Here is a 13485-nt window from a genome sequence, read left to right on the forward strand (position 1 = left end):
TGGGGCACACCTGATGTGAATGGAGCCTCATCCCCGCCGCTGTTTAAAAGCCCAACGCGCCTCTCCTCAGGAGACCGGTCTCTTCCCCGTGCATGCACACTGCCCAGCTAACACAGTTACGTTGTGACGACGTAACTGGACCAGACCATATTCGTTGCAGCGACGTCCCAAATAACGTTCCAGCGACGTAACTTTGTGATTCCCATATCCGTCGTGGCGACGTTATAGTGGAACGTCGCTGGAACGTGAGGAGTACGTCCCAGCGACCAAACTGGCACGTTATGAGAACGTTACTATAAAGTACCATATTGGTCGCAGCGACGTACCATATAACGTTCCAGTGACGTAACTTTGTCATTCCCATATCCGTCGTGGCGACGTTATAGTGGAACGTCAATGGAACGTGAGGAGTACGTCCCAACGACCAAACTGTCACGTTATGAGGACGTTCCTATAAAATACCATATTGGTCTCAGCGACGTACCACATAACGTTCCAGTGACGTAACTTTGTGATTCCCATATCCGTCATGGCGACGTTATAGTGGAACGTTGCTGGAACGTGATGAGTATGTCCTGACGACCAAACTGGCACGTTATGAGGACGTGACATTACAGGATCATATTGGTAATTCATATTTTCACCTCACCATTACCTTGAAATACATAAAGAACTAATAAACTCAATCCATCTCTGGTGCAAAAAAAAAACCTTATGAAATCTAATTGTAATCTAATTATAGGGGATTCATAGTTAATACATTAATTACATACATGCAATGCAAACAAATACAAAAACATTACATTCTAGTATAAAATGGACAAAAACACACTGCATTCATTCACAAATCAATATTTATTCTGCACTACTTTGTACAAATACGAAGCCAAAACATTTTGAACATCGCACCTGTTCTTTTAAACATGCAAAATGTTATGAGCACAGAAAACTAAACACATCAATTCATAGATTACACAATATAAACAATAGAACATTTTTGTCTTAAAGATGGGGAGATGGTTAATGACGTTATTAGTGAAAATTAAAAATAATTATCAGTAAACTTATTGATACAACATAATTTAGTGCAACAAAAAATACATGATAAATAGATATGAAACAATTCAGCAGATACTGCACAGAGATACTGCACAAAGTAAAACTGTGAGCGTCGTATGAGGCTCCTGGTATAAATGTCTGATGGTGATGTGCTTTAATTACATGGCATGCAGGAAAACATTTAGGCTAATTCATGCGCACGATTTTCTATTTCATTCCCTCGATTTGCTAAAACGTGTACACTATTTATACATCAAGAGAACAAATTAGTAAATTGTGCATACGATTTAGCAAATCAATGAAATGTAAAAGTAATCGTGCATGTTTTAGTACATAGAGGGAACGAATTAGTAAATCATGGACATGATTTCTTTCTTTTTCTTGCATGTCATGATCAGGGCTCTGTGCTCACTATCAGAGGATAAACCTAAACAATAAAGCAATTACCAAAGAACCATAATTCTTGAGCTTCTCAGATAAAAAACATTCATAAAGCGTAAAGATATGAAAAATGAACAATATAGAGATTTCTAGCATCTCTACTGTATTATTTGTCCCACACGAAAACAGTTTTAAAGAAAATGAGAGTATTGACTTTCTCAGAAGAATCTGTGATCTGTGATTACTGACTGTGGAGAAGACTCTTTCAGACAGTGCTGAGGAGGCAGAGTTAGGTGCAGGACAGCTGATAGAGAAGAGGAAGAGTGTGTTTCTTACCCCAGCAGCAGAAGACAGGCTCTTCTGAAGGAAGGACAGGAGGCTTGATGCAGTGTTGTGCTGTAGAACAAGGCTTCTTCTCAGCACCTGATCTTCTTCAGAAAAGAGTTCCTCTAGTGTAGAGTCAGACACTCAGACTTCTTGCAAACTGGAATCTTTTAATAACATTTAGCATATTATTGTAGCCATGTTCATTGTTTTTATTATAACACATGGCAAGCTTATGAGAAAATTGTTAAACGTGTTCTTCCTCCTCTTCTTCATCCTGGGCCTGCACTGTCAACATCCTTCTCTGAGCTGAAAGGGAGGATCATCTTGTTAATGTTGCTCATGTATGTTCACAACCAGTCAAAATCTGGAATATTTTCTTTATGGTTTTCAAGAGAAGTCTCTTCTGCTCACCAAGGCTAGATTAATTTGATAAAAAATTTTTTTTAAAGTAACTGTAAAAAAAAAAAAAGCAAACAGAAAGAAAGAAATAGCAGTTTTCATACTCTTTTTTTGAATATACTTAAACATATTTATTGAAATAATTATGAGGCAAAGCTGAATTTTTCAGTAACTTTACTCCAGTCTTCAGTGTCACATGATCTTTTTCATATACTGATATGCTGATCGGGAAACATTGCTGATAATCACAAATCAGTGCATTTACATGCACCTAATCACATTATTGCCGCTAAGATCAAAGTGTACATCTGATCATGACATACATGATGTAAATCACATCTGCAGTTAGCTTACTACGGTTGTTAGTTCCACTGAACTCTATTGGTAACGAAGGAACTTTTTGAACAAAGTTGGTTTTAGGGAAACGCACCCCATATTAGAAATGATTTCCAGCATTTCTGGAAAGTTGAATTTTTTCTTCATTATTATTTTATAAAACACAAAGTTCAAAACATTGAAAAAAATTTAATCTTTTGTAAAATTACAAAAGTCTTCTCTACCACTGGTTTTCAATTTTATGCATTCTTGCTATTAGCCAACCACCCCCAAATAAAATAAATAAATAAAATAAATAATAAATAAATATAACTGTAGTGTAGACAAAATGTTTGGGCAGCACAACTGTTCGGAACAACTGATAATAATCAGAAAAATGTATTGAGCAGTAAATCATCATATTATTCTGATTTCTGAAGATCATGTGACACTGAAGACTGGAGTAATTAATGCTGAAAATATAACTGTGCATTATAGAAATAAATTAAACTTTTAAAATATATTTAAAACTTTTGACCAGTTGTGTACATTGCCACATTTAAATGAAAACTCAACTTGTAATAAACAAAGCACACATTCTCAAAGAACTTACATTCTGGTGATTACTTCCTTCCCGCACTGCTGTCAGTTCCCTTCAGTCATTCCCAGACCTCCTTGTTTTTAATCTTTCCCTCAAATCTACAGAAACAAACATCATTTTACAGACAATTTGGATAAGTCACGAATTGCAATAGTTATATAACTATAATCACAATGCTAAATTATATATATATTATAATTATAATATAAATATAATTATAATTATAAATATATATTGAATCGGCACACAAGTATCGGGATAGTATTGAATCAGTAGATTAGCATATCATCCCAGCCCTAGTTACTACAGTCAAAACAATGAAACTCTCTTCAAGAGCGCACAATAACTGATATTTAAAACCGTTAAAAGAAAAGGCTCAAAATATTGCACACATATAATACACAACAATATCTCTTCCTTTTGTGTTTTGAACATTTCTGTGAGTAATGCTACACGCTGTGACTCTGTGTTGCTTCAAGTGCATCATTCTGCGCACTGGTTGTGTTTACGTGCTGCACGCTGTATAGGAGCCATACCCTTTCGTATTATAATACATTAGCACAATGATAGATTCTTGTTCTGTCCCATCTACCACATGTTGCTGCCTTCATTACTGTGCTATACATTTAAAAGAAATGTATTTTACACACACTTACATTATACACACACACACACACACACACACACACACACATATATATAGACGGTTTCAACGGCAACAACATTAAAAAACGTTACTGCGCATGCGCGCTTTTGTGGACCTAACCTAACCGGTAGACTTCCAAATAGAATCAATAACAACAGCCAAGTCCCTCTAGAGTAGATATTTTTTGATAACAAACAAAATATGTTTGCTGCGTGGATCAGGCGGACTTAATGAAAATGCTAATTCATTATTTGCCAGCAGGAGATGTTTTAAAGCATAGACATAAAGTGCGAGAAATAGGTTCCCCATCGAGGGAGAGACGATGCGTCGATAACGCTTTGGGAACGCATTCTGCGTGAGTGCGTCTGAAGCATCCATGTCAACTAGTCCAATGGCGAGAGTGAGCGTCAGGAGTGACGTCACGACCAGGAATTGATAAAAACCCCAACCGGAGCAACCGGTGTTAGCTTTCTGTGCCTCAGCAAGCGATCTGTGTCAAACCTGTCTGTCATATTTACTGTTGTCTTGTGCAAAGTTTATATACTATGGCTAAGCAACTATTCAAACCGTGTGCTTCTCCCTGCCCGCGTTATTTAACGGGTGGGGATACACACGAGCTTTGTGTAGTTTGTTTGGGAGTGGAGCATGCGTTATCAGCCTTCGAGGAGACTGATTGCCCGCATTGTGAGAAGCTTTCGCTTCGCATGCTCCGCTCCCGCTTGTCACTCTTTGATGAGAAGAGCGGCGAGCCTCGCGCTCCTCAGGGTGCAGGACCCGCTTCTGCCGAGGCAGAACGGAGAGTGCATTCCTGGGGTTCGCAAATGGATCTCTCAGCGGGGTTGGAGACGGGTCCGAGGGCTCTTTCTCCTCCCTTACCTGGGAGATCCATAGCTCAAACTCCGGTGTCGGAAGCCCGCCCCGCGGCTTCTTCCGCCCGGGGGGAGAGCCCATTGCTTCGTTGCTCTAGCTCCGAGGAGTTAGATGTAACGGGCAGTGAAGGTGACACAATCAGGGGGGAAGAGGATTCGCCATCTCTTTCCCCAGCATATGAGGAGTTGGTTGATGTATTAACACGAGCTGTAGATAAATTACATATATCTTGGCCATCTGATAAACAGAGCGCTCGTCCTAAAAGCAAATTAGACGAGCGTTTTCTGTCTTCTAAAACATCGCCTACATCACGGGGTTTCCCTTTTTTCCCTGATCTTCACAGTGAGCTGTCTAGATCGTGGAATAAGCCATATTCATCACGTCTTTTCAGCCCTCAAGTGCGCATTTATTCTGATATAAGAGGGCTGAAAGAAAATGGTTATGAGGCGATGCCCCGGGCGGAGCAGACGCTCGCGAGCTATCTTTCCCCTGGTTCAGCGTCATCTATTAAGAACCCGACTTTGCCCACGAAGCCTTTAAAGATCACATCTAATTTAGTGGGTAAAGCTTACACAGCAGCAGGTCAGGCTGGAGCTTGCCTTCACTCGATGGCTTTGCTTCAGGCTTATCAGGCTGAGCTGCTGGGGGAGTTAGATAACAGTGAGGGAGTCAGCCGTGACGAAATTCGCGAACTTCGTCGGGCTACGGATTTATCTCTCAGGGCGACTAAAGAAACAGCACGTGCTATTGGTAGATCTATGGCTGCTTTGGTTTCTACAGAAAGACACCTTTGGCTTAATCTTTCAGATATTAAAGATAAAGATAGATCTTTTCTTTTAGACGCTCCCATTTCTCATGAAGGTCTGTTTGGTGATGCTGTGAATGAAGTGGTTGAAAGATTTCAAGAAAATAAAAAGCAATCTGAAGCTTTTAAAAGTTTTCTCCCTCGCCGTTCTAATCCTGATGCTGCTGGGCGTGCAAGGCAGCCCCAGCCATCATGCTCCTCATATCGTGTTTTTCAAAAAGAGAGTGTTGCGTCTCGCGCTCCTCCTCAAAAATCACGGGGACCGAGCCAGCACTCACAGCCAAAGCAATCTAAGCAGAAGCCGGATCTGAGGACCGTTCTTCTCGCTAAGAAAGCTTCGGCTCAGAAGAAAAGGTCCTGACGCCAAATGGGTCAGACCTGTGAGGGCAGCCCCAATCGAGACAGTGCGGTGTACACCTCAGTATACGGTGCCCGTCCGGTCTCGGTGCTCTCACGGGGCCGTCCTGCCAACCCCGCCACCCTTGGTGCCTCGGGGCGCAGCGGTCTCCAGCGGGTCTCTGGCGCTGTGTCTCCCAGACGCTGCGTCAGGCTCGCTCCCTCTGAGGGGGGTCCAAGAGCAGTTAGCTCGGGTGGTTCCTGCGCTTCGGCTTCAGGTCCCCGAACTAGCTGTTCTAATTACACCAGAGGCCAGCCTCGAGAGGCTGGTTCCCTTAGTAGAATGTCTGACAGAATGGAAAAGTCTGCCGAATATATCTCAATGGGTCCTGCAGATAGTAGAGAAGGGCTACAGAATCCAGTTCGGTTCTCGTCCCCCACGCTACAACGGGGTGTTGCTCACAGTAGTGCATCCCGAGCAGGCTCTGGTCATGGAGCAAGAAGTGAAATCTCTTTTAGCGAAAAATGCTATAGAGCAGGTGTATCCTCCCGACAGGGCATCGGGTTTTTACAGCCGTTATTTCATTGTTCCAAAAAAGGATGGAGGGCTGCGTCCCATTTTAGATCTTCGTCTGTTGAATCGTACAGTTCAGAAATTAAAATTCAAGATGCTGACACTCAAACAGATCGTGACTCAAATCAGATCCGAGGACTGGTTCGTCACAATAGACCTAAAAGATGCGTACTTCCATATCTCCATCCTCCCTCAGCACAGGAAGTTCCTAAGGTTTTCTTTCGGGGGCAAAGAATACCAGTATCGGGTACTTCCCTTCGGTCTAGCTCTCTCACCCCGCACATTCACGAAATGCGTAGATGCAGCTCTGGCCCCGCTCAGGCTGCAGGGCATACGTATTCTGAATTACCTGGACGACTGGTTGATTTTAGCAGAATCAGAACAGTTGGCGGTTCGGCATCGAGATGTCGTCCTCGCTCATATGCAAAAGTTGGGTTTGAGGCTCAATACCAAGAAGAGTGTGCTATCTCCATTACAGAGGACCACTTTTCTTGGGGTGGTATGGGATTCGGTCACGATGCGAGCCTCTCTTTCGCCCGCTCGTGTAGCCAACATCCTCGCAGCCACTTCGGAGCTAAAGCTAGGCCAGTCACGCACTGTAAAACAGTTCGAGAGATTGTTGGGTCTCATGGCAGCAGCGTCCAATGTGATCCCCTTTGGCCTGCTGGGCATGAGACCTTTACAGTGGTGGCTCAGGACCAGAGGGTTCTCCCCGAGGGGAAACCCACTTCGTACGATCAAGATCACGCGGCGGTGTCTCCGCGCCTTGGTCATATGGAGAGAACACTGGTTCCTGTCCCAGGGTCCGGTATTGGGAGCTCTTTGTCATCGGGTTACCATCTCGACAGATGCTTCCCTTACCGGCTGGGGAGCGGTAATGGAAGGCCGCTCAGCTCAGGGTCTGTGGGAGAGCCATCATCACTCTTGGCACATCAACTGCCTGGAGATGATGGCTGTCTTCAAAGCTTTGAGGCACTTCCTGCCAGACCTGAGGGACCATCATGTGCTGGTCCGCACAGACAATACATCGGTGGTCTCTTACATCAACCGTCAGGGGGGTCTGCGCTCGCGCCCACTCTGCAAATTAGCGCACCAGATCCTCCTGTGGTCTCTGGGGAAATTACGCTCTCTGAGGGCGATGTATATACCAGGGACTCAGAATATTGGAGCAGACACCCTGTCGAGGCAGGTGCTGAGGCCAGGGGAATGGAGGCTTCACCCGGAGGTGGTGGAGCTCATATGGGAATGTTATGGCCAAGCAGAAGTGGATCTGTTCGCTTCTCAGTACACGACGCACTGTCCACTATGGTTCTCCCTTACTCATCCAGCCCCCCTGGGGTTGGACGCTATGGTACAGACGTGGCCGAGGCTACGTCTGTATGCCTTTCCCCCTGTTGCTCTGCTCCCAGGAGTTCTGGAGAGAGTCCGCCAGGACGGAGTAAGTCTACTTCTCGTAGCTCCACACTGGCCGAGTCGAATCTGGTTTGCGGACCTGATTCATCTCCTCGACGGTTCTCCCTTGGAGATCCCGATCAGGAAAGACCTTCTATCTCAGGCCGGGGGCACTATATTTCACCCCCGGCCAGAGATTTGGAAGCTTTGGGTGTGGCCTCTGAGGGGGCGCAACTCATAGAGAGTGGTCTCTCAACTGAGGTTGTGGAGACCATTCTTAGCTCCAGAGCTCCAGCTACGAGGAAACTTTATAGACTCAAATGGAATGTTTTTTCTTCTTGGTGTTACCAACATCAGTGTGACCCCGTCCACTGCTCTGTTGGCTCAGTTCTTGAGTTTTTACAAGACCGCTTCGCTTCTGGTCTATGTCCATCCACCTTAAAAGTTTACGTGGCGGCCATCTCGGCTTTCCACGCCCAAGTGGGTGGTGCATCTCTGGGTCGAGACCCTCTTATCTCTCGTTTCCTTCGTGGCACCTTGAGGCTGAGACCTGCAACTCGTTCTAGAGTGCCGGCCTGGGACCTGGCTATAGTTTTAGAAGGCCTTTCTAGGGCTCCGTTTGAGCCCCTAGATTCGGTCTCTGAGAAGTTTCTTTCGTTTAAGACTACTTTTCTCCTTGCTATTTCGTCCCTTAAAAGAGTCGGAGACCTTCAGGCTCTCTCGGTTTCTCCCACCTGCCTTGAATTTGCACCTGGGATGGTCAAAGCATTTCTCTACCCGAAGCAGGGATACGTCCCTAAGGTACCGACCGTTGTTCCGAGACCTATTGTTCTGCAGGCTTTCTGTCCTCCCCCGTTTGCATCGTCGGACCAGGAAAAGTCTAACCTCTTGTGCCCGGTGCGAGCATTGGACACTTACGTTCATCGGACTTCTTCTTTTCGGAAATCCGATCAGCTGTTTGTTTGTTTCGGGTCACCTAAGATAGGTCTTCCTGCCACTAAACAGACACTTAGTAAGTGGATAGTTGGGGCTATCCTTCTTGCCTATGAGTCTTCTGACCTACCGTGCCCTTTGGGGGTCAGAGCTCATTCTACTAGGAGTATGGTGGCCTCTAGAGCCTTATTATCTGGGGCCTCTCTTCAGGATGTTTGTGATGCGGCAGGCTGGTCCTCGCCACTCACATTCGTCAGGTTTTATAGCCTAGACCTGGACGCTACTCCCGGGTCTCAGGTTTTTAATTCTAGAGGCGTTGGGTTTTCTGTCTGACACTCAGGCACTTGTAATATGGCGGTTTGGGTATTCTCGTTCCCAAAGCGTTATCGACGCATCGTCTCTCCCTCGATGGGGAACGTCTCGGTTACGTCTGTAACCTCGGTTCCCCGAGAAGGGAACGAGACGATGCGTCTCCCTGCCATACTTCCTTCATTCCTGTGATCGACTTGCTTCGGCACTGTCGAAGCTAACACCGGTTGCTCCGGTTGGGGTTTTTATCAATTCCTGGTCGTGACGTCACTCCTGACGCTCACTCTCGCCATTGGACTAGTTGACATGGATGCTTCAGACGCACTCACGCAGAATGCGTTCCCAAAGCGTTATCGACGCATCGTCTCGTTCCCTTCTCGGGGAACCGAGGTTACAGACGTAACCGAGACGTTTCCCCAGTAACAGCTGTAAACAAAGCAGAGCTACACTCACACGCTGCTTTATCAGGCATATAACATGCAAGTCTTTCTTCAGAAATACAGCGATATAAAAACACCCGTGCCTCGTTTTGATGTTTAAACATATAAATGTTAGGAATTATTAAACGTGCAGTACGTAACGTTACTCATGTTTATTCAACGAAGCCTTTTTGAAAATCGATCAGTTTTAAAATTGTGGCGAGTCTCCAAAAATAAATAAATGTATGGGAACACATCCCGCAGCACAACCACCTGAGCCCAACTTTAGACTACTCATCACCTTGCCTTTAACTGCGTTTGTAGAAGGCACTGCAGCCAGACCGATATACACAACACAGACCGGAAGTTAACTTAGGTCCAGGCGCATGCATCCGATGAAACTGTCTAATATATATATATATATATGTATGTATGTATGTATGTATGTATGTATATGTATATATATGTATATATATATATATATATATATATATATATATATATATATATATATATATATATATATATATATATATATATATATATCAGTTTGAGACCAAAGGTTTGAACACACCTCCTCATTTAAAGAGTTTTCTTTATTTTCATGACTATGAAAATTGTAGATTCACACTGAAGGCATCAAAACTATGAATTAACACATGTGGATTTATATATGGAATTATATACATAACAAAAAAGTGTGAAACAACTGAAAATATGTCATATTCTTGGTTCTTCAAAGTAGCCACCTTTTGCTTTGATTACTGCTTTGCACACTCTTGGCATTCTCTTGATGAGCTTCAAGAAGTAGTCACCTGAAATGGTCTTCCAACAGTCTTGAAGAAGTTCCCCGAGAGATGCTTAGCACTTGTTGGCCCTTTTGCCTTCTGTCTGCGGTCCAGCTCACCCCTAAACCATCTGGATTGGGTTCAGGTCCGGTGACTGTGGAGGCCAGGTCATCTGGCGCAGCACCCCATCACTCTCCTTCTTGCTCAAATAGCCCTTGATGCCTTCAGTGTGAATCTACAATTTTCATAGTCATGAAAATAAAGAAAACTCTTTGAATGAGAAGGTGTGTCCAAACTTTTGGTCTTTACTGTAAAATATATATTTTACAGTTTTTTATATATATATATATATATATATATATATATATATATATATATATATATATATATATATATATATATATATATACACACACACACACACACACACACACACACACACACACACACACACACACACACACACACACACACACACACACCCTTTTGCACTTCCTGTCATACCAGTGACTGGGTGTTACTGCAATAGACTTTGCAGCATTAAGGTTAACGATTAATCGATTATTTGTTCATTAATTTAAACGACGATCGATCATGGAAATGATTGAAAATTGACATCCCTACACAGAAGTATAGAAAATTCTACATTGATTTAAATTTTTTTTTGCAAAAAACGACACTGATATCGGATCAGAATTACTGTCTCTTCTCATAGTGACAGCCAATCACATTAGTTTTCTGGTATTGCATGCACTCGATTGGCTTGCGTCTGCGCTTGGGTTTTTGCATAGGATGTTCTGACTGGAGGACGGCTGCATTGGCGCTTGAGAAGTCTTCAACTTCTATTTAGAATTAATTTCTAGAATTAATTTCACCATGCTTGACGTCACTTCATTTAAAAGTAAACGAGAGGCGTTGACGCCCCGTGTGATGGGGCGTTATATGTCTGGATACCGCTGCACAAATCTTTCAACAACGAGAAATGTAGTTCCTGCACGGACTTACATCCAGGACAGCAGAATGGTCAGGATGACCTGAAACACATAACCAACTGAAATCAATTCAAAAGTATTTAGTCTTGCCTGAGTGATGCTGAAACAACCAGGTTTAGTTTTTCACCCAGGAGAAACTGCTTCCTGTGGAACAGTCTCCATGAAGAATGATCTCTTGATCCTGGATCCTTTCTGCCATCCACGCAGAGATGATTTGGAGGATATGTGGTTGTGTCTAAAGGGTAATGAATCAATGTTACAAGAATACTGATAGCAGCACTATTGATCCTGTAACTTATGTAAATGTTTTCAGTACCGAACAAGTCAGGAACCAAATTAGTACCAGTTTTTGAAACCCATCTCTACTTGTAATAGTTGTCTTGTTGCTGCTGCCCAGACTGTCTCTTCCCCTGATGATAAATATATGTGTTTATTTTAAAGCAATAAATAATACATTTAAATTACTAGGTGGTAACAAATATATTTCCTTATAAGGAACTCACTGAATCATGGACTCAACTGGTGGTTGTCAGGCCCTAAGAAAGTGAACAATTTGTTTACTTTTTGTGAAACGAAAGTATCAGATCAATTTGAGAATTAAACTAGCATTAAAAAGCATGCATGTGAAAAACACCATCAACACCAATAATGAACAGATGACAGAATTTACAAGCCTGCCACTTGAGGGAGAAAAAGGGAAATTATTAATCCCACATAACGTTACACTGAACATGATTTCGGCAGCCTCGGTCTAATTAACGTTAAACTTTATATTTAACGTTATATCGGATTACATTCAAGTTCACAGCATGGATAGCATGAGCATCATCAAGCTCGAGCAGCAGGTATTCAAACAAACTAATTAACGTTACTACGGTTAAAAATTGAATAATTAGAAAGTTAATACTGTATAGTTTATAGTGATAAATTTCAAATAATTTAAAACAGGTAAGGTTATATTCGATTTTTACAGTTACCGTTACCTTAGACCACCTCTGAGACTGCTTTTGAGCTAATTAACCAAACAGAGCATTTATTTATTAAATTGAAAGAGAAAACCTACAAAAATACAAAACACTACTCCTCTTTGATGGCATTTAACGTTATATCAGTTAAAATCTATGAATAAAAGTAGATTTATAGGACTTACCTTTCCTCCGTGTCCGTCTGCTGGAAGTTGACCGTTACAAAATGACGGGCACGCGCACGTCGCGCACTTCACTCAGAAAGTGACGTGCGCTGCTAGTTTAAGGTTTAAATGTTAATTAGTCCCGTACTCTCTTTCATTAACAAACATTATCACCATTTGCTAAGTAAATTGTTTATTTTATTGTTCTTAAACTGATGGCATATATATATATATATATATATATATATATATATATATATAATTATTTTAACATGCTTGATTAATTTTTTTGTATATTTCCCAAAGAATATGCTGTTCAAATGGTATCTTAATAATAATAATACATCTAGTGCAATAATATTAAAAGTTATCTGAAGACCAGCTGACCACGTCGCTACAACGTCCAAAATGGGACTAACTAGCGACGTCTTTTGAGTACGTGCCCACGACGTTTCTGGGAAGTTAGCCAAGATTTAAAAAAATGGAACTTTACCACGACGTCCTCACAACGTTGCCATAAAGTAATGTCGCGCTGACCAAATGACGACTAACTGGCAACGTCCTCACAACGTTCTGTGTTTGCTGGGTGGTGTCCTCGTGGGTCTAGGAAGGGTGCGTTGAGGGACTCCCGCGCCACCAAAACGTGAGCTGCCGGACCCACGATCCGGAGGAGAACCGCACCCGTTTACACGGCCGAGGGGCCAGGATGCCGGGCCGTCCATCCCCTACCAGCGCCGCGGCCAACGAGAGAGACTCCGGACTCCGCCCCTTGCCTGGACCCTTCCTCGATGAACACTGCCCGACCTATACAAACCCCGCAGCACGAAGAGGACACCAGATTCCCTGTTATTTTGGACACTTTCCCCCTTTGGCCACTTTTATTCCCTTTTATTTTATGTTTTCTGTTAATAAAAGCCTCGCCGAGGCCTGACGCCACGCCCACTGTGTCTGTCTTGTGCTCCTCCCGTGACAATATATATATATATATATATATATATATATATATATATATATATATATATATATATATACACACACACACATACACACAAGTGCATCACAATAAATTTGAATGTCGTGGAAAAGTTTATTTATTTCAGTGCTTCAACCCCAATTGTGAAACTTGTGTATTAAATTCAATACACACAGACTTAAAGGTCCCGTTATTCGCGCTTTTTTGAAGCTTTAATTGTGTTTACAGCATATAATA

The 13485-nt window shown here is 42.7% G+C and overlaps 2 long non-coding RNA genes across 3 annotated transcripts; both read right to left on the minus strand.

Moving 5' to 3' along the window:
- Nucleotides 1-836: 836 nt before the first annotated feature.
- Nucleotides 837-10443, minus strand: LOC127934506 (uncharacterized). Its single transcript, XR_008147778.1, has 3 exons — nucleotides 10182-10443; nucleotides 3095-3180; nucleotides 837-2073 (listed from the first exon to the last, which is right to left on the minus strand). It is a non-coding gene; the product is annotated as an uncharacterized LOC127934506 (long non-coding RNA).
- Nucleotides 10444-10955: 512 nt separating this feature from the next.
- On the minus strand, nucleotides 10956-12476 carry LOC127934499 (uncharacterized). Of its 2 annotated transcripts, none has more exons than XR_008147770.1 (3): nucleotides 11650-12476; nucleotides 11490-11556; nucleotides 10956-11381 (listed from the first exon to the last, which is right to left on the minus strand). It is a non-coding gene; the product is annotated as an uncharacterized LOC127934499 (long non-coding RNA). The 2 variants fall into 2 exon arrangements; XR_008147771.1 differs by having other exon boundaries at nucleotides 11463-11556.
- Between the last annotated feature and the right edge of the window lie 1009 nt (nucleotides 12477-13485).

This window comes from Carassius gibelio, chromosome A18 (genome assembly GCF_023724105.1).
Source record: "Carassius gibelio isolate Cgi1373 ecotype wild population from Czech Republic chromosome A18, carGib1.2-hapl.c, whole genome shotgun sequence".
Taxonomy (NCBI): domain Eukaryota; kingdom Metazoa; phylum Chordata; class Actinopteri; order Cypriniformes; family Cyprinidae; genus Carassius; species Carassius gibelio.